This window comes from Pelecanus crispus, chromosome 9 (genome assembly GCF_030463565.1).
Source record: "Pelecanus crispus isolate bPelCri1 chromosome 9, bPelCri1.pri, whole genome shotgun sequence".
Classification (NCBI taxonomy): Eukaryota; Metazoa; Chordata; class Aves; order Pelecaniformes; family Pelecanidae; genus Pelecanus; species Pelecanus crispus.
The window spans coordinates 33,819,443-33,845,662 of record NC_134651.1 but is presented as its reverse complement, the minus strand read 5'-3'; the positions used below and the strand labels follow the sequence as shown (position 1 = coordinate 33,845,662).

General features: G+C 46.5%; 1 protein-coding gene across 1 annotated transcript in view; it reads right to left on the bottom strand.

Annotated features, from left to right (window-relative positions):
* Positions 1-26,220, bottom strand: part of CACNA1B (calcium voltage-gated channel subunit alpha1 B) — a 310,510-nt gene that overhangs the window by 198,867 nt on the left and 85,423 nt on the right. The gene's annotated exons all lie outside the window — the stretch shown is intronic.

The following is a 26,220-nucleotide window of genomic DNA, read 5'->3' as shown; positions in this document are numbered from 1 at the left end:
ACCCTGTGCTTGTAGGAAAGTATACACCATTTTTCAGAAGGAGACAGTGAGAAGTAAATAGACCCCTCAGTTATGCTAGAAATTACCTGACGGAGCTTTTCCCTACAATAAATTCAGAAATCCCTCAAGAACTGATGTCTGGTGTTTCCTAATATCTGAAGCAGCTTCTAGTTATACGGTTTACTCTGTGTATGCAAAATTAATTTTTTGTTCAGAGCATCTTATTTGAGGAGAATATCCAGAGAGCAGGGTGCAGGTATTTCCTCTGATACGCTGCAGTAACTCTGATAAGAAATACAGCCCTCAAACCGGAATGATTCTTAAAAATCCAAGTGCTCTGCACAGCAAATGAAATGGCTTCGCTATTTTAGGGCACAGCAAAGGAAGAAATATTGTCACAGCGTCCACAAGCCATGATGGTGCAAAATCCTTAAGCAAAGACCCTGCAACGCACACTACCCCACAGAGAGCATGGCAAACCTGGGTTCATTAATTACTGCAGCACTTCCTATGATGCTTCAACAAAAATATACTTGATTTGAGACAGGGATCCCCTAACAAAGGCCAACCACACAGTTATTTCAGAGAAAAAACACTCTTACCAGCTCATCAACTGCACCATTTAAAGTGATTATAAGTAATTGCCATTAGTTTTTGCTAGGTTAGTCCCCGGGGTGTTCTACCAAGGTAGAAGTGGCTGAGCAACCAGCCCACCAGTGGGGTGTGCCAGCCCCCAGTCACCTGGTACCAAACATAGAAGATGCCACCACCTTGTTAACCACAAATGCTAAAAGCACTGCCCATGGGGACCCAACCTCAACCATGATCTGACACTTTGCCAACCCTTCCCCAAGAACTACAGCAGCAAGAGGGACTTGCAAACCTGGCTGAAAAGTGGGATTCCAGAGCTGCCATAGGCCATGGACAGAGCTGGAAGGAGGCTGCCAGACTTGGGCAGTGAATCCCAGGCAGTCCCCTGAGGATTAAGCACCCAGACACAGCAGGTGTCCCATGCCAGAGCACAAAGATGCTCTGAAAGGTGCAGAGCACCCACAGTGTGTACCCACAATTTATCTGTGGCTGCCCAGGAGCCCTTTTTCTCAGTTCCTGATAACAGGCCACTGAGCTTTCAGCAAAGTGTCCAGCTACCATAAAAAAAAAAAAAAAAAAAAAAAAAAAGATATTTTCAAAACAAGACATATAACCTAAACAATTCTATGATTCTATATAGTTTTACTATGTAATATATATTATACAGGATGTCTGACAGAAGAAGAGGATGTGGCTGTGTAGGGAGCACTCACAGCACAGCTACAGTCAGATAAAAACCCTGTCCTTGGCTTACTGACTGACTTAGCACTGCTGCCAAGCATGGGCCAGGGAAGAGCAGGATCAGCATTGCTGTGTGGAAAGGGCCGGAGTCCATCAGCAGGAGGTGCTGGAGATCAGGAAAAAAGCAAGCTGAGATGCTGGATGGCAAGAGAGGCAGCAGCAAGCCAGGACCTGACAAACAGGGTATCTATTCTATAGGACACCTGTGCCTACATTTTCACAACCAGAAAATTTGCATTACATCATTACATTACTATGCAGTTTGAGCATAAGCAACAGGAGACAATCTAAACCAAGAACCATCATATGCAGAGACTTCTTATTTAAATCTTCTGCACCCATGCCAATGATTTCATTCATCTTCTCCCTTCCCTCCATCCTCACAACTTATAAACCTCTGCAGCCTGGGAATAGCACACACTTCAAGTCAAAAGATAATCTTAAACATCCACCTTGGATGTTGCTACTAACAGCACAATTAGTCTCCCGTGAGCTAAGATGTATTTGTCCTGTCATCAGGCAGAGCCCTGGTTCCTGGTGCAAGCTGAGAGGAGGGGTGCTTTATATGCTCATCGTTTTGTTTCTAAATTCAAAGAGAAAATGGGAGTGAATGGGGGACACCATCACTTAGTCCCATGGTGCCAGTAAATGTTTCAGTGGTTGGAGGTCTTCATTCCAGTCGTGTCTTCCTAATAGGTTCAATGCTAAAAACAGCCGGCTCAAACTATGGCAACACCACCTCCCTCCTCCCCAGTCAAAACTCCTAATCATTCATTAATTCCCACATCACTAGCACTGTGATTCCCTAGCTAACCTACACAGAGCACCCTACAGCCCACCGTCTCCCATGGCAGGAGAGCTGGTCCATGGATTGTATCAAATCACAGGCAAACCATGCAAAACATCCATGCCCATACAGCTGAGCTGTCACTGCTACCTCTGCCCATGAATCAGCCACTCTTGAAAAACAATACAACCCTGGCCAGATTTTGCCTAGAGAGAAAAAAAAGATACAGCTGCATCCTAAACAAGGGCACTTTTGGTGGAAGAAACAGAAGACCGAGGGAATGAGGTGGTAGTTCTAGGTCTAAAAATCCACATTTGAGCCTCGCAGGTAAATGAGGCAGGCGGTGAGAAAACCAAGGTGGGCATCCAGTATGTTTCCTGCACTAGTCAAAGTGGGAAGGGCTGGATGCTGCAGGCTTCTCATGCTGTGTGCTCACAACCATGGCTCTGCAGTCCCAGGCAGGTTGTCCAAACAGCGGAACTGGGGGAAAGAGGGCCCTGGGACTTTTAGAAGTGTTATGGAGTCAGCCTCCATCCCAGAAGCCCTGGCACATGGGGTCTTACTGCTCCAAAGGACCCACTGGCAGAAAGCCAGTGCCCAATAATTGCAAGGGAAGACCCAAAAGGCAGCTTTTGGCAGCTGGAGCCCAGCAAAGCAGCTTGGTGGGGGGAAGCTGTGCCAGGGCAGAGATGGTGCCTTTTCTCCCTACAAAACCAAAGCTAATTTACAGCTGCTCAGCAGTCCATTGCCCTAAACTGTTCACAGACATACGTGGAAAAATGCCCCAGTGAGGGAAAGGCCTTAATTAACTTCATGGCATTTGCCTAAGTGCCATCTTTCTGGTTTACTTTTTCCCCTGCTCCAGCTGAAAGCTCGCAGAACCCCCTGTGAGTTAGGCCAGAAGAAGTCAGAAATTATCATTAAAAATAAGAGAAATAGAGAGATCAAAGGAGCCAGCTGACAAGCATATGCTGACAATCCTGCCAAAGCATCCCTGGCTGCACAGCGAACAGCTGAGAACAAAGCAGAGGTGATGGGCAAGCCAGGGCTGGAAGAGGAAATCAGCTGTGAAAGGTAAAAAAAAAGCAAAAGAGAAGATTTTAGAAGATATTCTCACAAAGAATAAATGGCTTGATCTGCAGCCCTTTTTGTGTCTTAATGGGTTGTACAGAAATGCTGAGATTTGATAGGCTGAGGATGTTGTCTTTGATAGCACTTCAAGTGTTCAAGTGCAACAAAATCTCATTAAATAAGTTCCTCTGTGTGATTTGCCTTTTTTATGAGCAGGATAGCTGACCATCAAAACTTTCTTGCTCATACACTGCTGTGGAGGATTTGGACACACATCCTGCCAGCCCAGCAGTATTCAGGACTGCTGCACTCAATCCTGACTTTCAAGATAACTTTGTTAAATGCTGTTTTCTGTATCACCACCTCCACTAACAAGCTCTGACTGACATCTGTTCCCAGAGACAGAGGCCAAATTTGTGATAAATACTTGATAACTTTTGTTCTAGCAAAGCCTGGAATAAATTATAAAAGCAGCTTATTCCCTTGGGCATAAAAGAAAGAAAAGAATGAAGGGAAAGTTCCTTTCCTGAACATTATGCTAACATAAATAATTAGCAATCCATTTCTTAAAGTACCTCGGACCTCGGGATTTCTGTGTACTGGTTCAGCAAGACACACACAGTCGTACAATGTCGCACTTTTCAAAGCCACCCGATAATGAATCTACTTACTGAAGCCCTGACTGAAAAGAATGCCTTGAAACTCTTTCAAGCTTAGCCCCAGATCTCTAAATCCCAAGGACTGGAGTGGGGAAAAGCTAATCCTGCTCCTTAGGATCATCCCCACTTTGTCCTCCTCCTACCTTAATGGCCTTTTAGGGGATTTATTTCAGTTTTTCCAGATGATCTCTTAGGGAGCAGGTGACAGAGGGGCTTTGCATCTCCCTCAAGGCAGGAAGAAGACGAGGAATAAAAACACAGGAGACATCCCAAGTTAAAGCCAAGAATAAACAATCAAAAATAAAGGGTCTTCTATATATGTCTCTGCTTATAGGACCAACCACACCTCAGGTCCAGCCTCAGCAAAGAGGAGCCGATGAGGCCACACTCAACACACGTATGTCTACAGGTAACGGAGCACGTTTTCTGCCCGGTCTCCTGGCATCACTGTCTATAAATCACAACAGAGGTGACATGAGACATGCAGGACAGAACTGGAACTGGCTGCAAGTCCAGCAGCTTCAGTGTGTCTGCTTGCAAGCAGATAACATACAGCCACAGCAAAAAGCAGCAAGATTAATAACTGAGAACGATTAACACTTCTAAGGGGATCTCGCCACTGGACAACACTGGTGCCAGGGCACGTTCTGCTAGAGGAGTAATCACTGGCATAAATTGTAGGTATTTTAATGTAACTTTGCTATTTATTGTAAACGCCAGTCCTAGAAAGTAAGTGGAAACAGCAATTTTTTCAGAGACCTTATCCCAAGCATGCATTCCTAAGAACTGAATCAATCTCTTCAGCGGGATTAGAAGAAAGACTAAATACCCACCAGACAGCTTCCCTTAAAAAAAGATAAAACTAGCCAGCAGTACAGCAGCTGCCTTATGAAAAGAAATAGCAACCATCACTTACCCACAGATTCAACCCCATCTAACACAGACACTTTGGCAGCTTTGACCCCAAAATCTGTGACAGAAGTAGGAGCATAGAAAACTGCAGTAAATTACCCCCATTCCCAGAGCCCGACTTTGGGCACAGGCTGCAGAATTTTAACAAGCCCCAGTAAAATGGAAATAGATGGGAAAAATAAATAAAATAAATATCTCCAGAAATATTGGCTGACTAGTTTAAAGACGTTTCCCCTGGGCAGTCTTTGGGCCAACTGTCACCTCTATCTGTGCTACCTGCTAGCAGTGACCCTCACCCACCGGCTCATTCCTGATTACTTCTCTGCTGCCCAGGGGGTGGAGAAGGTCCCTAACTCCACGGGAGTTGCCACCACCACCAGGATTGCTGTTGCGGTGTTCATGGTAGATAGCGACCCAAGGGGAGAACCTGCAAGGTCCTCCTGGTTCCATACCATTGTGGGACCATTTGGGAATTTTACAGTAAAAATTAAGTGGAAAGAAATAATTATTTTGAAATGAGAGACTCTTTGGAAAAGATTAATTTCCCTCAAAAAAAGGCCCATAAAATTCATCTTAAGTAGCTGGGCTTTTTAACTGGTGTTTTCCCTTCAACAGCATATGCAGAGCATTAAAAATTTACAAAAATATATATTCTCCATTTCTTTTTCTTCCCCTGAAACCATTTGCCATGGGCAGCTGCTCTGCCTGCTGCTTTCCTGAATGACTGAAGCATTTTAACCCCAAACTGGCACACAATATGCTTCTGGCTGGAGCTGGCAAGACTTTCCATGATCAGGAACGCCAGCAGCGCACCAACCAGCACAGGACAGCCACTGGGCTCACCATGCACATCCCAGCCTCTGACTTAATAGTCTTTATTTGGAAACACCAACTTCTCCAGTGTCTGCCCTGCACAACAGCCAGCAACCACCTACCTAGCCAGGAGAGCCTGGGATGAGTGGAGGTGGCCACCAAGACAGAGCTTCCTATCAGGGAAGCTGCTGCCCAGGTGAAGGTCTGTAAGGGCTGAACCCCACACTCCTGGGTGGAGGAGGATGCAAGCTCCACTTGAGCAAGTTGAGCTCCTGTGGAGTCACTCAGACAACAGGTGGAGGAGCTGCAGGAGGAAAGCAGCAAGTCATGGTAGATTAGGGAGAGGAAACAAGAAATAGAGTATTATTGGAGGCATTACAAGAAGAAATATTATGTCCCCATGGCACTCACCTCCAAGGACTACCAGAGCATCAACAGCAAACAGACAGCACCATGGAGAAGGAAGCACCATGATCTCTGGCAACTTGCTGCAACAGGGCCCATTTGGTTGCCCCCATTTCCTCATATGTGCCAACCAGCAACACATAACAAAGTCTTGGCAGTGGATGAAGCACATTGCAAGACTTACAGGGAGAAACCACACCAGTTACACACACTAAAAGCTACAAAAGGATGTGATGAGTGTTAGTAGTGGGTGTCTGTCTGCTGAGAGGAACCTCAGCTGCAGTGCAAATCAAAATGAGTATTTTTCACCTTCTTAACTCCAGACTGCACACCAGAGATATTGCTCAGGCTTACACTGGTGACATGGTCTGGCTGATTTCCTTGTCCAGGACTTGAGGGCAGGTCAGCAGAGGCAACCAGCCAAGAGGTGCCCGTGAGCCAGCCCATCAGATGCGGGCAGCAGTTTTTTTGAGGGCAGCAAGTCTGACTTGTGTTTGGACTGCAGCGACATGGCTGTCAGTCCCGCTGCTCCCTTGTTCTCCCAGCCACAGCACAAATCTGCATGCAAGTGGTGACTGGAGCAATTGGAAAGATGCCCCTTATCACTCAGTTTGATTTCATGGTGTGTGAGCTTTATCTTGACTACTAAAGACACAGAGTTGACACCAGGTCTGAGCTGATAAGTAGATCTGGCATTCTAATTGCACCGTTTAATTTATGGCATTACCAGGTTCATCTGTTGGCTCCATCACTCCACATTGGTGACTTCCCCACCAGCTGTCCATAGTCCCTCCAACATGAAAGGGCCCAGCTTGCCAGTTTTCTGCTTCTCCTTTGGATGAGGATGCTTCTCCTAACTCCAAGTCTAAGCATCCAAGTAGGTACCTGCATATTGTGTCTAAGCCTACTCCTTCCCTTCAAAGCACATTTACAACACAATGTACCAGGTCCCAACCCGTTCCTTAACACCAGCCTATTCAGAGCAACTCAGGCTGATCCCCTTGCTTAGATAAACATTTTGTCCCAAAACCGACTGTATCCATCAAAATAGCCTCACTATGGTGAGGGATAAACTTCTCTTTAGCTATAGGACTGTAGTGGTTTAACCCCAGTTGGCAATCAAGCACCACACAGCCATTCACTCACCCTCCCCATCAACCCCATCCCCATGGGATGGGGGAGCAAATTGGAAGGGCAAAAGTAAGAAAACTCATGGGTTGAGATAAGAACCGTTTAATATTTGAAATAAAATAATAATAATAATAATAATAATAATAATAATAATAATAATAATAATAATAATAAATTGTAGTGAAAAGGTAAACAAAAAAAAGAGAGAGGGGAACAAAACCCATAAGAAACAAGTGATGCAACCGCTCACCACCCGCTGATTGATGCCCAGCCAGTCCCCGAGCAGTGGTCACTGCTCCCCAGCCAAGTCCCCCCAGTTTATATATTGAGCATGACATCGTATGGTGTGGAATATTCCTTTGGCCAGTTTGGGTCAGCTGTTCTGGCTATGCTGCCTCCCAGCTTCTTGTGTACCTCCTCAATGGGAAGCTGAAAAGTCCTTGACTTAGTATAAGCACTGCTCAGCAACAAGAAAAACATCAGTGTGTTATCACATTATTCTCATGCTAAATCCAAAACATAGCACTATACCAGCTACCTGGGAGGAAAATTAACTCTATCCCAGCTGGAACGAGGACAAACATGAAGGGAATAGAGGGCAAAATAAAATACAACGAGGAAATAACAATATTCAACTCAATAAGGGGTTGCTCTGCTTCAGAGGCACAAACAGCCAATTCACTCCTTGGTCTCACACCAAACGGGTGCATTTCTGAACCTTTTGTAGCCAGCATTAAATTTGCCACCAGCCTTCAGCATACAGAGCTGCCCAGATACAAACGGAAATTCTCTCCTCTTCTTTGCATAGCAGAAGTGCTCTGAGGAGTCCTCAGAGGAGACACAGCAAAATGAGAGCAGAATCCCACCCAAAACCACCTGCAACCTACTTTCCTGACTGCAATTCCTGAGCCCGGCTCCAGGGAGAAGACAGGGAGAGGAGCATCTGTAGACGCACGCTCTGACACTACAGCAAGACACACAGCAACCAAGCAGTGTGCAACACTCAAACAAAACAAATTAGATTTTGCAGAGTGCAGAGAGCTGAGGGCTTGGCAGAAGCCCAGGATGAAGGAAGATATTCTAGTTATGAGGGAATTGTTCAAATAAGCCCTTGTTGCTTCTAAGCAGGAGAGACATGAACATACCACACCACAGAGTAGAAAAAGAGGCTCATTCGCAATAAGCAATGACAGCTGGCAGGAAAATGCCCATGTCCAAAACATTTTAGTGAGCTCACATTGGGAAAACTGAGCACAGAGGAGTTAAAACAATCCTGCACTTCACTGTGACTGGAAAGTAGGTCATACCTTGAGTCTTACTACATTAGCACTACAAAGGAGAGATGGCTGCTTTCTGTCCTTGGAAACAGGCATCCCAGAATTTTGTTCCTGGCATCAGAGGATGCGGAGAGCTGGAGCTGGGAGCCCAAAGCACCTTCCTGGAGATGTCTGGTGTCACACACACCACCCCATGGTCTCTTGTGTATGAGCAAGCTATGGAGGGTTTTAGCTCAGTAGCAAACAAGATTCTTAAAGAGGAGTAGGGAATTTCAGGGTCAGCAAAATGTTTCAAGCATTTTTACTTTGGGGGGAGGAAGTGAGAGCAACAAAATATCATTTGGGATTTTTTGTTTCATTTATCAAGTTCTAAAATGAAGTATTCTGACTTTTGATGTGTTTTCCTTTCTAGTGAAAGCAATTCATGTCAAGTCTGCAAATATTTTTGACTTGATTTAAAGGTGCCATTTTCCTGAAAAATACAAAACCCCAAACCTTGCATGCATGAAAAATGTCACCCAAACTAGACACTACATTTCACTGCTGTGCCAGAAAGCCCGGAGAAGCGTGACTCTGCTCTTTACTAGCTAGCAGTTACGAAATTGGGCAAAGGGCACAGGACAGCTGGTAGGTTGATGGGAGATGTATTTTTCTGCCAGGTGGGCTAGCAGGGCAGCACAGGCACTGCAGGAGGTAAGAACTAAAAGCTCATCTCAACCCTCCTTCCCTATAGTACCCACCAAACAAGAGCCTCCTTGCCAGATTGCCCTGGGAGTGGTGATGCAGTCTGCGTTATTTGGAACCAGAACCACAGCACCCTCTGCATTTGGCCAGTCCCCAGAAGTGGTTGTTCATGAGTTGAGCAGAAAATGTCATCACTATCAAATTACACTAGTGTTTAAAAAGCAAAACAAAATGGTTCAGAATAAGAGCTCAGCCTTCCCTCCTGGGGTGCTAAACTGGTGCTGCTGGAGCTGGCAGGAGAGAGACGGGAAGCAGCAGCCATTGAGGGACTGGTGCAAAGGAGAAGGAAAGATATCTGTCAATGCTGGGCACATCGCTCAGGATGGAAAGGAGACTTCTTGTTAAGTTACTGTCTTCTGGGTCTTTCTGCGCTGCAGGCTTTTCTTCTCCACTGAGCCACCAGCTGAACCATGCACTAGCTTCTAGAAGGAGAGCTTGGAGGGATGGCCTTCGTCTGAGTCCATCCACTCCACCTTGCCACTGCGTCACTGAATGTTGTAACAATCTAGAGACAGGCAGATAACGAGAAAAGATAAACACATCATGCAAAATGATAGCCAAGAATGTTCATATAATAAATGGAAAGGCAGAGTGTGGAGAGCTGGTTAATTCCTGCTGCCACATTTGCACACTTTTTGTGTTCAGTCTCCAGCACTCAGCCAGCTAAGCCTCACTGGCACAGCCAGATGGATGAGAACTGGCAAAAATGGATCATCAGCAACATGCACACCTGAATGTATTTGTGCACTTGACCAATTAGAGACCCAAAACCACCCACAAACTGAACCAAGCCATCATAGCTAGAGAGCTTTACCAGAATTTCAAGTGTTCCTGTTCTTTTTTTCCCCACAATATTGCAACACATTGACAAACAACAGGGTCCCACTGCCATCACCATGTCATTGCACCTCTCCTCCTGCGTGCACTCTCATTGTGTTCATCATCCCAGCACAAGCACATGGGGAGTCATGCTACATCCAAGGAATGACACTCAGGTCATGCTGCTACTTGCATACTGCGGAGGAATATCATCCAGGTTGCATAACCCAATATACCAAAGAAGCATCGAATGTGGTTAGTGGGTGTACAAGCACCTACCACACCTTTGGTACTTCCTTACAGTGATCAGAGGGAACAGCCGCACTCCCTCTGTGCAGGGGAAGACCCTCACCCCTCTGCCCACTCTATCAGCTGGAACGTCTTCTGCCAGGAAAACGCAGCCTCCTTCAATCTGCATGCCTGAGGCTAGCTAATTTAATGACCTGGTTTTGGCACTGTGCTCATGACTTCCAGTTTAACACCATCACGAGCAGATGATTGAGCATGTAGTTCACAACTAAAGTACTTAAGCCATGGATGAGAGCCAAGACTGAACTCCAGAGAGGCTGGGGCAGAAACTGGATTTGTTGTTATTCCCCATGTGGGGGTTGAATGGCTCTGACTGCTTCTCAGGGCCATGGGCTCCAAGCAACTACCACGTTACACCACCTCATTACATCCTTAGGGACAGTGCTGACTTCCTCACTTATGCCTGCCACCCTGTGTCTTCCCAGACAACCGCTTGAATGAAGCTAGATGATGTTCGAGTTGAGTTCAACAAGACAAGAAAATTGCATCCCATCCATCTCTGACAAATGTCCTTACAGGAAATTTCTGACAGCCAAATTTCTGGAGAAGAGCAAAGACTGAAAAGCTATCAGGTACCTCTACAGAGCTAGGTTTCTTCCCTTTGCAGGGAGGCTGGCCAGAGAGTTCGTTCCTAGCCATATCACAGATAGTCACAGAACCTTTCATCACCAAGGTCAGTGGTGTCTGAGGGAGGTTTTGCCTATGAATGCTCTGAGCAAGCAGAGATGCATATGTTCCTCATACACCTCCTGTCCAAATCTGCTACCTCAAAGGACCCAAAACCCAAGCATTTTTCCACCTGCAGCAGGTTCCCCTTCCTCAGAGATGCAGTGTTGCCTGTGGTCACACAAGTAGGCAGCCCCAAAATCGACAAGGTTGGATTAAAAGTCATGAGACCATTTAAAAAGAAATAATATTAGGGCTCTCTATTTGTCTTGAGATTCCTCAGCTTTTGTAGGCAGATGGGGTCATGTTTTCAAGCTTTAGTCTACAAGCCACAAAAAATACACACTTTCAAATAAAAGCTGAAACTCTCCTCTTGTCACAGGGATTAATATAAGGCATCAGATATCATAACACTTCCAATATAATCTCCTTTAATGCACACCCCATTGTCACTCCCAAAAGATATCATTCTCCCTCTTGGCTTTTTTTTTTTTTTTTTTTGGCCAGAACTATCACAGCAAACATGCAATGTTGTTCTAAGGAAAACACAGTTTGCCAAGACATCTAAAATATTGTGTATTCCCTCCATCTGCTTCTGCTAAATAAATGCAGAGCCTTATCTAATATAATGAGTAGATGTTGGCAATAATTGTATAGCCATCTGTACCATGCTTTAAACCTGTTGCAAGCTGGGCTGTGGACACAAGAAAGTCAGAATTTATTCCTTCCATACTGAAAACAGAATTGTAACTTCCCTCGTTCTGTTTTTTAGGATAATTTAGACATATCAACTCCTATGCTTGGTGCTTGGGGAACAGTATTTCATTAATGTGACAGAAAAACCCCCACTTTTCCCTATTTTGTATAGATAAAGCTCAAGTTCTGCAGCTGACAAGGTTCCGAGCAGTTCCAGGTGAGCGTTGTTTGCAGCACAGCAGCCTCAAAAAGCTGTTTGTGCCCAGCATGGTGCAACCACAGCACAATACGTTTGAGCAATGACTACACAACACCAGTGCTCTGCCTGTACACAAGCCCTGTGGAGGATGACCATCCCAGAGAAGACTTCCCAGAAACTTTAAGGCTTAATTAGAAAGTCTATTCTGGCTGCATTCAGCTGCTAGAACCACAGCATGCAAGTTATCATCACCCAAATTTGCTGGGGAGTTACTCACCTAATCATCCCCACTCAAACTGAGCCCATGCCAATTCAAGAGATCAAACAAGTCTTTTTTTTTTTTTTTTTTTTTAAACCTTATTCTTGCCCTGTTTGAGTCAAATAGAGCTATCACACCAGCTCCTCACTGGCAAAGCTGGGATCCAGCTGCAGCAAACAGGACCATGCAGCAGCAGGCTGACAGATGTGCAGCAAGAGAAGGATGTTTGACTGAATTTACCCACTGTAGGACATGACTGAGAGTGTCTGTAAGAGAGCAGTAGTGTTCCACTACTTTGCACAGGAGTCAAAAACCACCAAGGTCCTTGAATAAAAAGAACTGGAGAAACAACAACTTGTTGCCTATGAAACCCAATTAACTAGATGCACCCAGGTACACACTGGCCTGGAATCAAGATGTTCAGAGAACACAGCATAGCTTCTGCATGCTCAGGAGGCAACATTTAATGACTGCAAGGATCACCTCAACGCTGATACAAAACATGCCCATGATCACGCTTTCTCTGAGCATTGGTTTGCCAGTCCTGCTTTCCTCTTCATCCACCCCATGCTGCAGTTGTCCACTCTTTCCCCACTTTGCCCATCTTTTTTCACCCACCACAGCATGATAATTCCCTTCCCAAAACCAACATCAGCAGAAAGACACCTACTAGTCAACAATACAAGTGGACAGTGCAGCCAGGTCCCACTGAGCAAGGCTTTCAGGACCTCAGAGGCCAGAGCAATGCCACTGGTGCAGGGAAGTAACATCTTTATAACAGGATAGGGGAATGTGCTTAAATTAATTGGCAGTTCAGATAACAGAGGCTTTCTCTCTCCACTGGGCTGTTAAGAACACCGGAATTGCTGCAGATAAAAGTCTGGCAGCATTTTCATCATAAGCTCAACATTGCTGGGCTGTATAATCCAGCCATTAAAAACTATATGCTCTGGGCTGAAACCTGACATAGCAGGTCCCAGCACAGCAGCAAATGTTTGTGTTTTCCAAATTTCCAGAGCAGTCCCTTTGGACCCATTGGGCAGTTACAAGCCAGCAGAGCAGAGATGGAAGTTGCAATTTTCCAGGGGAGGCTGCACTTGCATCAGCCATGGGTTTTGGAGCTTCATTTCACTCCGTTGACCAGGCAGGCAAGTTTGTCTGCATGCTGCAGCCATCTTAAATACAAGCAGACAGCAGCATCCAGCAGAGAAGACTGCATGTTCATTGGTGTGTCTGATTTGCTGCAGCAAGTTTTCCCCATGATATGAAGACCGACCTGAATTATGGGGCAGGAGAGCTCTGTGGGGAATTTCTTAGACAGCTGCAAGAGAGGCAAGAAGTATTCTGTGGTCACAGCAGCTTTCTGACAAGGCAGCACATGAGAATATAGCACCAAGGACTTTGGGATGTAGGCCAACAACATCAGATGCTTTTTGTTGATGCAGCCTATTGCTGTGAAATGGTCTAGAAATCCCTCCTAGCTTTTCGACATGAGAGTTAAGTGTTTTGTTAGGAGCTAAATCACCTCAGGCTTACCTCTACAGCCAATGGAGAAAAGCACAAGCAGAGAAAAAGAAAGCCCTGACAATTTCTGGTGTCCAAAATGCATCAGTCAGGTTCACCAAGGTGTTGCAAGAGTAGCTTTAAGATCGGACTTGAGTTTAATCATTGAGTGAGCTAGACAGGTCACTGTTTCACTCCATGCTGCCGTTGTCTCTTTATAATACAACACTCTTGCTTGAGCTGTGATTTTTAGGAAGGAGATGCTTCACATTTGACTGGGTTTAAATCTCAGAGGGCTCATAGTACCTGGCTCTAGTCTCTGCCCATTCAGTTCCTCTCCTGGCCATGACACCCCTCTCCATTAAATCACCCAACTCACTGCTCTCTGAGCAGAAAAATCCCCAGAAAGGCAGCTCTGGGGGTGCACCCACCAGCTCTGAGGCAGGGAAGGACCTCTGAGCACTTTTCCAGTCTATCAGCATTACATTAATTGAGAGTTTGCACAGAGCAGACCATTGTCTAGACAGCGTTAAGCTCCAACCAGGCAAGGTGCAGTGTGGTTTCCAGAGTAAGCGTTTCTGACATTTGCTTACTCATCGCCCTCCCTCCGGTTTGGCATCGTGAGCAATTCCTTCCTCTGGTAGCCCTGGAAACAGCAGGAGGAGGCAGCTCCAGATGTGTATGTGGCAGCTCCAGGCGTGGGCTGGTGCTGTGAGGTGGCACTGGGGGAAAACTGCACTCCCACTTTGTCCCCCTCCCCACCATCTATGCCACCACTCAGTCTATCTTCCCACAGCACAGAGGTAACTACTTCATTTGGTAATTCCTGTGTAAGGCAGGGTAGTGGGATGCTGATAGAAGGCTGGGAATGAAATGCACCCATGGCACTGGGGTCTGGGGAGACACCAGCAGCAAGAAGCACCTAAAAAAATTTAAGTCCTTCTTCCATCAGTGTCCCAGCTTGTTTCAGGGTCTTCAGCAACTTGCTCTGCTTTCTTCCTGCTCTGATTCTGCTTTCCCCAGCTTCATTGGACTGGTCCATAGCTCAGGCCAGACACTGCCAACTGCTTTGCAGCACTCCAGCACCTGGCACAATGGCACTGCCATCATGTCTCAGGGCTCTAAGCACTACCTCAATTAAGAGAAACAGCAGAAGAAAGCACAAAACACTGCATTGTGTAACTCCTACATTAAGAGCAGCCCCGGAAAAATGTGAATAGGTGGCATCTTAGTGGCAATAACTCAAGCAAATCAAGAAGTATTGCTAGTTCTTAGAAAAAGCACTCAAAGGTTTTTGTGCTGAAGAATGCCTTTTTTCCACCAAAAATGTTTGTTTTCAGGGAAACATCAATTTCAGTTTTCCAACGGGAAATAACAAAACATTTTGCTTTCATTTTGACTTCAAATATGACTTCAGATTTTATTTTTATTTGGTTGTTTTTAACTGCAACAATAGTGTAAAGCTGGCTGAAAGCAGGCATTTTCACTTAAAATCAGGTTGAAACCTCCCAGGGGAAACTCTACCTTTTGAAACAAAAACTTTTGGAACAAGGATTTTTCCTCTGCTATTTTTCATTGAGGAAAAATCTGGATTTCTGGGCAGCCATCCTTCAAACCTGGAGGGAGGCTGCTCTTGCCCAAGTCCATTGGCCTATGGTGTGGGATCTGAGCATTTGAGATGGAGGCAGTTGTTTGGCTGCATCTCCCCCATGTTCATTTCACCTTCAGAGCCACATGGGCCCCAGGGTAGCTGGGGGCAGTAGGTCCCCCCGCAAGCCACAGGTGCTCACGCACAGCCACCGTTCCCAGCTCCATTTCTCAGGGCTCAGGGAAAACCACTCACCTCTTCAGCTGCTGATGGCTCAGATGACTGATTGCACTTTGATATTTACACAAGGCACGCTGCTTGTCATGGCAATCCTTCAGTAGACCACATTCTTGGCAGGCAAGGAAACTCGTTCTGTTCCTTGCAACTTGTGGAGAAGCAATGGATTTGTGTTGGCCCTTTTCTTTTGTTATCATATTCCCTAGTAGCCTGACATGGTATGAAGGTGAGGGCAGGAAAGCTCAGTCAAACACAGGTTGCTGAGAAAGAGCAGAGGTTCAAAGTGGGTTTTGCACCATTGGATCAAGGAGGAGGCGAGTAGTGAATGCAATGCTAGGGGCAAGCAAGAACCACTTCAGAAGGAACAAGTTTGGTAAGATGCCTCCTCCTTCTGGAGGACAGGTCTTGGGGCCATGCAGGACACAGATCTCCAGAAAAGTTTCCAGCAAATGAGTACAAGTCAGGTTGTGAGAGGGGGAGAAAAGCAGGGAAGCAGAGAGAGAGGCTGGAGGATGCCAAGCAACATCAATTGCATGGCTTTGCCAAAAGCACAGGATGGAGCTGGAGTGATAATGTTTGCATCTGGGTTTTGCAGATGACAAAATTTACAGGCTGCGGTAGAGTCAGGATTTGGCATTTATCTCAGGCCCTGCTCTTCTTCAAAAGAAAGGAGCATTTTAGCCTGGAAATTCCAAAAATCAGCAATGGAGATGCTTGGACGAAATCAGCAGGCAACTCTGAGGGACACAGTCATACCCTTTCCATTTATGCATCTTGCTTTAGAAAGGAGACCAGGTCTCTGCTTGGGTAGATCTGCTCACTACTGGTGATAACTTTTTCACTGTGATTTGAGTGTGGTTGTAAAGACATACAAGTTTGATCACATCTTCTGCAGCTCCTGTAAAGACCAAGTCAAACATGGTTTGGTCACCCCTTCCATTGCAGTTGTTTCATGGCAGCAGGTCACCCAGTTAATGCATGTCAGTGCTGTCCCACCGTGTTTCACACAGCCCTACCACCACTTTTAGAAGCAACACCGATTCACATGTATCCTGGCCATTGCTGTCCCAGCCCTCAGCACCTCTGTCTGAGCAGCAGCGCATTGTGTTATTGCAGCTTAAATTGTGTCAAACTGACCTGCCAGGCTTGATGTCTTCCCATCCCCAACACCTCCTGGATTCTGAGCACAAGCTTTGCCAAAGACCAAGCTGGTGAACTCAAAATAAGAAAGCTGAGGCCACCAAATTTGTTACACTGGTGACTGTCCCTGGAACAAGATTTTAACTCTTCTACACAGAAATGAGAGGCTGGACCTGCACACAGAGCTACATCCAGCCCCTGGAAGTCACAACTAAGTACAAGAGTTAAACTTGCACCGTTTCCATTTCCCTGACCCAATTGCAAGAGGGAAGACTTTTTTCCCCTTTTCATTTTCCTGTCTTGTTACAATTTTCTCCCTTGTTACACAAATGAGACAGCAGAATTTTAATGCCTCATGTTCTGTGAAAGACAACAGCAAACAGTACCACTCTGACCTTTTTGGTGTTTTGTAATTCGATCAGCTGTCCAGACCCACTCTTTCCTTCTCTGTGCTCAACCAGGGAGAGCAGGGTAGAGGGGATGGCCAGCGAAAGGACCGCTGTTGCTGAGAGTAAAACAGCAACAGGGCTTTCCTAGCAGGAGAAGGCTGAGGAGCTGTCTTCTATAGATCGGCCTTTTCTATAAGAGCAGCCAAGGGGCAGAGAGTGGGAAGCAGGAGGCTGACACCAGTCCCTGCCATGCATCCCATAGCAGATGGCACCAGGGTGGGGAGGAGAGCACAGTGCCCCAGGGGGGTCTCAGGGATACAGTTTTGTCTTTCAAAAGCCTGAGGAAGCTGGTGATAGAAAAGCACTTCTGTGCTGCTAACACGGAGAGGGTCGTTAGCTCTTCCCCCAGCACAGAAAACAGACTCCCTTGATCCCACCAGCTGGGAAATAAAGATGCAGTGAAACCTTATGCCTTACACAGCACCACAAAGACTAGCTAAGACCCAAACCCATAATCCCAGGCTATTTCCCAACCACTAAAGCAGGTGCTGTCACCTGGCTGAGAAGGGGGATAGGGAGCCCTGCCTTCTGTTTTGCTGCTCTAAGACGGAGGCTTGCCTCCTCCCCAGGCTCCTCTCCCCACCTGAGTGAGGGCCTGCCATTCCCATCCCTGCAGCTCCAGCAGAAGGGACTGCTCAAAGTGCAGCACAGACAGGCAGGGACACACAACAGCCTCAACAGGGAAATTGCTTACTGCACACATCAATCAGACTGGACCGTCTCTGTGCTCTAGATCCAGAGCCCAATTCACATCGGTCTGTGGCACCTTGGCCGTGGATGGGACCATCTCCAAACACAAGCTCACATACAGGCTAGTGCATCTCCCTCCGAGCTGCTTAAACAGCTCAGAGGGTTTCTCCCGCTGCTTCTTCCTCTTTCAAAATAATCCTCTTCCCCAAATGCTTAACCTGAAATCTCCTCTAACAAACTCCTCCCCACTGTGGGGAGAAAATGGCTCTGGCTGCCATAGGCAAGTGATAAGCTAGTAAGTTTTAATCCTTGCCTGTTATTGTATTACCACCAGAAGTACATGGATTGAGATAAAAGGCTCACCAGCCCAGCCATAATTATATTAGAAAGGTAATTATCTCCTCTTCCATCCGACTTTGTGCTTTCATTCTGTAACGAAGTTTCCAGCTAATGTTTGCCGCGATGGGGCCAGCCACCACAAAATTGCTGGGAAATGTAAAAGCTAATTGTCTGTTCAGCATGTGAGAACCAGCGGGTAAGGCTGCAGAGAAGAAAGAAGTGGGAGAGCCCCTAGCAGGGAGCAAATCGGAGCTCCTGGCTGCTGATGATGCCCATGCCCCACCACAGAGCTTGTCCCAGAGGTACCCTCAGGCTTTCAGCTATAGACGTGAGCAACCCAAATCACAGCAATATGGTCTCAAATACACATCTGCTTCAAGGCACCTGCCCCATGGATCCTGCTCTTTTGGACTCTTTCTGAACAATCTGGAGGGCTAAGGGGATGTTAAAACAAAAAGACATTTTCACGTTTTGAGCCCACTAATTAATGCAGTAAGGAGAGTGCCATCCCATCATCACCAAAACAGCTCACCATGTTGCTGGCTGTAGATGGCAGGTTACAAATGAAAAGGGAAACTGAGGCACAGAGCGGGAGAAGGACTTTAGTGCAAGACCATGGGTGCTGCCAGCCCTCACTCACGTTCAACTCCACCCAAACTGTCTCTCTGCATGACTTTGGACCAAAGCTGCTTTTGGCCTGTGAGCCATCATCACCCATGTTTCTAAGTGCAGAAGCAACACGAGGGCTCTTCTCCAGCAGACAATAAATTATCCAGAATTGAATGAGCTAAATATAATTTTAAACAAGTACACATTGTACACATCACAACATGAAGATGTTGGCTTACATATTGGTGCATTGTTTCATAAAGCGGTTTTTTGTACTTTGTACTATTACTGAGTAGAATAAAATTACCATTAAAGACACTTAATTGTACTAATTAAAATCTTTTTGGGAACATTTTGAAAAATTACTGCCTTTTACCAATGCATAACTGACCATATGATGTCCTCTATAGTATACAGTTTCTTCTGTCTTTCCAAATTAAAAGGTAGGACAGTACTTTGCAAAAGCTCCTAGAAGGATCCATTCCCATCCAGCACAGCAGCTTGTGCCATTTGCCTCATGCCATTGCAGAAGAGGAAGTTTTTTCCCTTACTGGTAAATGATGTTCTAATGATTTGGAAAGGTATCCTAAAAAGCCAAAAGTGAAAACACGTTTCAGCTGAGTTTCCTCAATGTCAAAATCTGCACTAATTTTACTAGGACTGAAAGTTTGGTGTCTGTGCACCACTGCTTCCCACTTCCAGTGCTTTCCATTTTAAGATGGACTTAAACTATCCCAGGACTTTGGTCCCAACCCTCAGAAACCATCCAGCACCCAGCATCTCTAGACACCACAGAAGAACCAGCATGGACGTTGGCTACACCTCGACCAGTGCTCTGCTGGGCACCAGCATATGACATTTCCCTGTCTCTTCCCACTCAATAGCACTCATCACCTACCCAGCAACATGGGGTTTAATTTTTCACTTGTGCTATTATACAGCTCAGCACCTCAGACTGCTGTGTGTCTGTGTCTTCACTGTGATACTGTCCTCACACCGCATCAGAGCTTTTCTGTGCTTGGCACCAGACCCCCTGACTCCGTCAAGGACATAGTGCCCATTCCAAACAGCTTATAACATCCTCCCTGTACACTGATGACCCTCCTGAGGACACCTGAGGCAGCAAGGGGATGTCTGGGGGAGTTTCTGCTCCCTGATGAACGATTGTGTGAAAGCTGCAGGTTTCAAGCAGCATCACCAGGGCAGGGCAGAGGGACAGAGGATGATTGCATTGTGGGAGGATGCAGCAGGAAGTAAGCGCCTGCTGCATCCTACACCTGCCCTTCCAGCAGCATCTCCCGACAGCACACGACTCTAGCAACAGTGTTTTACAGCTTTGCAGGATGCACTTCCCAAAACCCAGGCAGCTCATTCTAGAAACTGCCTGGGAAGGAGCCTGCCACCAGCTACACATAGAGATGGGGCAACTGGGAGAGGGGATTTGGCTGGAGGTAGTGCTTTATTAGGTTTAAAACTTTCAGTCTGTAAAGTTGTCCCCAGGTAGTTGCTGGGTGCAGCTGGATGAATCTGGATGAAGCAGAGGGGAAGAAGTAAAGGCAGATAAAATCAGTTGTGCAATCCAACGCAATGTTCCTTCTACCTGCCCTCACTGCTCCCCTCTGGCTTCAAATGCAGCGGTTTAGAGAGCCCTGTGTGCTTACAGAAATATCTCTCTAATCCTTCATTTATCTGAGAGATCTGTCCCACTCATCATTTCCAGGAGAGCACCAGCAGTAGCACAGGAATCACAGAACAGCAGAATTTATCTGCTTCTTGTTTGGGCAATGCAAAACCCCCAGGCTCACCTGGACCTGTGCATGGGGCAGTGTGACCCTGCCAGCTCCAGCCTCCCCACTGGCACTGCCATCTCACAGGCACAATCTCATCGAGCTCTGCACTGACACCAGAGCCAAACACTTGAAAGGCCCAGGGCTACAGAGTTGATGAGGCTTCATCAAGTTAAAAATGCATATATTAGATTACTTCTATGAGAATCCTTATCCCCCAGCTCAATACCCAGGCAAAACCCACGAGGGAGTCAGTGTTTCCCTGCAGCACAGTTTCAGTACCTTCACCACAATCACACAACAAGCAATTTTGGAAGAGCAAACAAGTGGCAACCACTCGCTGCACCACCTCTCCTGGAACAGGCTCCCTTTTCCCATCGCCAACCCTGCAAGGTGCTCCCCTACAGCCAGGTTGAGCCACAGCAGCACTTTTCCATGCTCTCCACCTCAATGACAGATCATCTTCCATCGCAATACCCAGCCTCTCAGTAGGGTGCAAGGTCAGCAAATCCTCCTCCTCAGCTCAGCCTGTGTTCGTCTGCAGCCCAGATAATTGACTCCTCTGTAGGCTTTCATCTCCTCCCTGGGCTGGGAGGATGAAGTCAAATTGCACCTTCAAATTTCAAGCTGCCTCACGCCACCTTTGCCAGTCAATAAATCCTTACCACCTTCACTCCGTGGTTTTCAGTGCAGCTATGAAAAGATCAGGCCAAAGCACTTGTGGAAATCTCCCCTCTCATCTGTCACACAGCTTGGTCTGAAACATGAGCATCCTTTAACCTGCTTTTACTTATTTATTTAAGCAGGAAAGGAGGGAGAAAAACATCCCAGACTAGCCTGTGTCAGCAATTAGGAGCATGAAATATCTGACAAGGCAGCTTTATAATTAGAGCTTTACCCTGTCCTTCTCTTCTCCCCCTGCCAAAAAGAAATCACATGTCTGCAAGGTTGTGCAGCTCCTGGGGAGCCTCAGAGGATGAACAGACAGAGACACTGAACCTGCTGGCTTCACACTCCAGTCGCACAGGAGAGCTGTGTGCACAGGGAGTGCAAGGACTGCAAGCAGCACATGGATCAAGAGACCTGTCCCAAGGGATTTCTCTTTTGTCTGACCTGAAGCCTTTTACCTGTCCAACATGGGACAACCTGCTACCTCATTCCCTCAACTTATAAGCACGCCTTTCCCATGCACCACTAACAGCACTCAAGTTTTTCACACCTTCCCCACTGCCTCCAGAATATGCACATGTGCACCACACATCTCCACCCTGACACTATGTACCACATTGCTCCCCAACCCCTCTGAAAAGAGTAATCCAAAAACACGCACACACACACCTGCATCAGCGGCTTGCCTACACTCCACATCTACAATCACTGTCCATGTAACTATAAGCCTTCCTTTCCACACAGTCAGCTATTTCCAGCTTGCTCCACATCAGGCATCTCAGATCTGTCTTTTAATTCTGAAGTCATAAACTGCAATTTCTACAGTACTCTGACATCATATGCTTTCAGGCTGGAATAAATAAGATGACCCTAACATCTATTTATCAGCAAGATTGGCCCCCTATAACCAGAGTCTAGCTGGTGACTACCAGTGACAATAAAAAACTAATAACTAAATACAGTATCAACCTCCAAATATCCTGAAGGCAGTAGAAGACAACTGTGTAGCAGAGCTGTGCCATCCTTGGGCAACATGTATTGATGTCTACCAGGCCAGGCCAGTATCTGCAGACTGTCCTAGCTTCCATGTCCCAGGACCAGGGCTGGGGCCACCCCCTCCCCGCAAGGGCTCTTCTAACTCCAGCAAGTCTGGTGAATTGGAGAGACCAGCTCTGCAATGACCCACCCTGGCCCCAACAGATCTCCTTTGCCCTCTAGGATGGATCCAGAAAGACCTTTGTGCTGCCAGAGAAGTTAAAAGCCCCAGACAAACAAAGGCTGTAAGAGCATGAAAAGGTCCCTGCCCATAGCCTGTAGTGTGAGATGGGATTTTGCTCAATGAAACAGTGGCAGTGGGGCAGAGAGACACCACAAACCATCCCAGGAGCTGGTCACCTGATAAATGTGGGCTACTGAACTGCAAAGCTCCTTTCTTTCAGGCCTGAAAGAGCATCCCGGCAGGGAGGTGGTACAGAGCAGGCTGATGATGCTGTGCAGCCAATGCAGTGCATTCCTGGCATGAGAAACAACCTGAGCTCAGACATATCACTCTGCACCAGGGCTCCTCGGAGCACGGACTGTCACTCCCTGTACACAGGATTAATTTCAGCCAGCCTTAAAAGATCCTTAAAAGTTCACAAAATGCAAGATAATCCTTCAGGCTTCCTCTACAGACATCCCCTGAAGGCCACTCACTGAGAAGAGGAACACCCAAGATGGGTGGGGTGAAGCATGGTGGAAAGCAGCTCCTCTTCCTTGGCAAGCCAAGCTGGACACCTCACCCAGACTCAGGCAATGGACTTGCAAAGTCTGAAACGCAATTCACAGAGGTGGCCTCCCACCTCTAACATAACATCAGTAGTAAGAAATAGCAATAATTTATACAGCAGAAGAACAGTGCTAGCTGGTTTACTCAGCAGACAAAGAGGAGCAATGCAGAGGGTCTTACACTGAATGAGGTTACCTCCATGGCCCATGCCAGGCCTTTCCATTAGGAGCCATGTGCTGGTCTCCCTGCTCCAGGCTGTAAGTGCCAATGCCCCTTATAAATTATATTACCCAGGTTTGAGCAGTTTCCTTTGCTCCAAAGCTTCCAGCTTCAGGTATTAATGGCATTTAATGAGGAGCAGCTGATGCCTGTTCATACTTCACTTCCTAGCAGTACATAGCACTGGGCTTGGCAGGGACCTGCTCACCACAAGGAGCCAAGCCTCCTCCCTCTCTTGCCTGCCCCCCAGCAGAGGCTCTCTCCTGGCCACCACAGAGGAGATTTTTAGGGGGAAGTATGTCCCTTCTCCCTAAGTATAGAAAGGTGATCCCCAAGGCCTATTCATCAGACTCTGGAGGTTAGGAAGAGGCATGAAGCAATCTGAGAAGAGGTAGACTGGTATTGCCGTCTCTTCTAGTAGACCACAAGCATTTCTAAGAAGATTGCCCCATAGATGCCATTTCCCTGCTTTGTCTGGGAGAAACCCTTAAACGTACAACTCACTTTTGTCCTCTCTAATGTCCAGGGTATGTTGTCCTTCCTGCTGCACATCTGATGCCTGCACCTGTGAGAGATCTGCACAATCCCCAGACACAGCCCAGCTTCACACAAATCCCATCACTGCCCTGAGCCCCTCCAAATTCTCTTGCAAAAGCAACATGTAACCCAGTGGGATAAAGGCTTTCAAGACATGCCCTCAAATCCCGCATGTCAAGTCAGCAACATCACACATTTCCCCTCACCAAACTCCTCACTTACTCAAATAGCAGGCTGACACACACGTGACATGGTCTAGGAGAACTTTTTCAGTTTTAAAAAGCGTAAAGGAGAGCAAAAGGCAGACGTACGTATGTAGCACACACATATATAACAGGGCTAATAAGAACTCTAGCTCCTGGGCTTGCAAGCCAACACAACATTACTGAAATCGCTCTGTAATTCATTACCCCTAAGCAAGCCAATATGCTTCAGGAACAGCTGGATTCACATGCAGCATCTGAGGCCTATGGCTGACCTGCAAAGAAACCCCACAGACTGAGAAAGGGACTGTGAGAATTACAGAGCATGAGGGAAAAGGGCTCCTGCACACCCCACGGTACGGCTGGCGGAATGCATCCTGCACTGGGGGAGCCCTGGGCACCCTTTGGGAGGCAGATGCACAATCACCCTCCCCACCACTTCTTCCTGCTGGCAGAAACTGCCACGGCAGGGGCTGGGCGATGTGACGGGGACCCGCAGGGACCCATGTGAGGGTGTTCACACATCACAGGCTGCAATGAATGAGGTTGCACCGAGAGGAATATGGAAGATGCCAAAATTGTCTACACCTGCCTCAGCTGTGTGTGAGCACTGACAAGTGCAAATCAATTCTTTAGCAGGGCTAATCAGGGCAACTCAAGAATATTTCTGCTGAATATTCAGACAGGAAGAGCGAGTCTGGCTGCCTGAAGTGCAGAGATATCCCTGCCAAGGTCAAAACCCCTGCCCAGCCCTACCCACCCCAGAGGCAGGTAACGGCTTAACACACAGTTTTCTACCTTGCACAACAAAAAAAAAAAAACAAAACAAAAACAACCCACCACCAAAAAACCCCACATATGTAAAATCCACACAGAGCCTAGTAACCGCTATAGTCTTTGGAGATTTGTAGCGTTTGTGTGGTAAGCAGATTTCAATTCATCCATAAAGAGACAGGGCCTATCTTTCCATCTAAATCACAGCAGAACATCAGAAGGAACGGAAAATGTATTTTTATACTATATTCCTCAGATGGTGGAGAGCACCATCCTCTTACAGTGAGGGGAAAAACAAATTAATTGATACAGGTTGAACCAGAGCAAGACTCTCAATTATACTACAGTAATTATCCTAATAAAAATTTAAACACACATAAGCCAACTTGGTAAGATTTAGCCTCAATATTAGCAACACAAGAAACTCATCTTCTACAGCTTCCCAAGGGAAAATTAAGAGTCAGCTACTGATATGCAGACCCCCATACAGGTCTCCTTCATACAAACAGCCATTCAACACACACATGAAGATATGTTGCCAGCACATGCAAATTCCTACCTTGTCTGTGAACACAGCTATCACTTGAGGAAAATAAAATCTATATACAATGTATAACAGCTTCTTCAATCCACACACACAGTTTCCCTTACAAAAGCACTGGTGTGCATCCTAAATAACATGAGTTTCCCATTCGACACACTCTGAGGATGAGAAATATTATTTTCATTCTCATTTTAAACACTGGGGATGGAAGAGAGCTGAGCAAACTCCTTCTGGAAAATACTTTATCAAAGGAAAACACATGTGGAGTGAAACCAAAAGTGCTGGCTAATTTGGGCTGAATACAGTAAATAGCCTCAGCCAGGAAAAATGGAGACTGAAGGAGTAATCAAACATTTCCTCCTGGTGTTTGGTAAATTAGGTGGTTCAAAATAGTGTTTTAACTTCAGTAATTCTCCATGTCAGCATAAATGAGCTTTAAAATATATATATAAAAACAGTAAAATGGGGCAACACATCTTATTTTCACATCTTGTGAGAAAAAACAATGAGAAAAGTACTTAGGGTTCACCAAGCATGTTGTACTTATTTTTCTCAGATTGTTCAACAGAAATGGAAAATAATTGACCAAGCTCTAGAAATCAGGCTCAGAGGGACACCTTGAAGCCCCCGAACCACTCAGTCCACCCCCATGCCAGCCCATGCCTGGACCTTCACAGCCAGGTGAGCTGTACTGCAGTGGCAGGGGCTCCAAGGTGATGGACACCCTGAGGAAGGTGCCCTTGCTGCCACCTGGATTAGGAGCTGGTCTTACCTAAGGTGGCAGAGTTTCCCCATGGCCAAAGCGATGGGACCAGTCTGCAAAGTCACTCCCTGCTCTACTGGGTGCTCCGTAACCAGAGCTGCTGACCTGTCTCTCCATCTCTCCCAAAACCCATGGCTTTTACCACACAGACAGTACAGTCTGTCCTTGTGGTTCTGCTTTTCCCAAGGATGAGTAGAGCTGCAAAGGCCCAGAAAAGAGGAAAGAGTGTTTTAGGAGTTACTAGCCACACCTCCACCTTCCCTTTTCACTTGGTTCTTCATGGACCTAGCTCCTCTCACCTGTTGTGTGCCTGCAGTTCACC